This window comes from Arachis duranensis, chromosome 1 (genome assembly GCF_000817695.3).
Source record: "Arachis duranensis cultivar V14167 chromosome 1, aradu.V14167.gnm2.J7QH, whole genome shotgun sequence".
In the NCBI taxonomy this organism is placed as follows: domain Eukaryota; kingdom Viridiplantae; phylum Streptophyta; class Magnoliopsida; order Fabales; family Fabaceae; genus Arachis; species Arachis duranensis.
The window spans coordinates 41,486,117-41,487,153 of record NC_029772.3 but is presented as its reverse complement, the minus strand read 5'-3'; positions in this window follow the sequence as shown (position 1 = coordinate 41,487,153).

Here is a 1,037-nt window from a genome sequence, read left to right as displayed (position 1 = left end):
GCGTTTAACCCCCAAAAGGGTAGTGTTTTGGGCGTTAAACGCCAGAATGTGCACCATTCTGGGCGTTTAACGCCAGGATGGCACAAGAAGGAAGATTTTGTTTTCAATTCAAATTTTTTTCAAGTTTTCATAATTTTTCAAAATCAAATCTTTTTCAAATCATATCTTTTCAATCATATATTTTCAAAATCAATTTCTTTCCAATTTCAAAAATACTTGCTAACAATTAATGATTTGATTCAACATTTCAAGTATGTTGTCTTTTCTGTTGAGAAAGGTTTAATGTTTAAATCATATCTTTTCTTGTTAGCCAAGTCATTGATTTTAAAAATCAAATCTTTTTAAATTGTTTTTCAATCATATCTTCTCAATCATATCATTTTAAAACTATATATTTTCAATCATATCTTTTTAATCACATCTTTTTCAAAATAAGTTTTCAATCATATCTTTTTGATTTCTAATTTCAAAATCTTTTTCAAAAATCACTTTATCTCTTTCCCAATCATATTTTGCGAAAATCATTCTTCAATTTTTCAAAATTTTCTTAAAATCTTTTTAAATTTATTTTCGAAAATTTCTTCCCCTCTTCTCACATCCTTCTATTTATGGACTAACATGTACAATTCAAATTCTATCTTTCTAAGTTCGAATTCTTCTACCTCTTCCTTCTATTTTTCTTTTCCTCTGACACCTCAAGGAATCTCTATACTGTGACATAGAGGATTCCATATTTTCTTGTTCTTTTCTCTTTCATATGAGCAGGAGCAAAGACAAAAGTATTCTTGTTGAGGCTGACCCTGAACCTAAAAAGACCTTGAAGCAAAAGCTAAGAGAAGCTAAAGCACAATTCTCTGTAGAGGACCTAACAGAATTCTTCAAAGAAGAAGTCATGGCAGCCAAAAACAACAACAATGCCAACAATGCAAGGAAGATGTTGGGTGACTTTACTGCACCTACTCCCAACTTTTATGGGAGAAGCATCTCTATCCCTGCCATTGGAGCAAACAACTTTGAGCTTAAGCCTCAATTAGTTT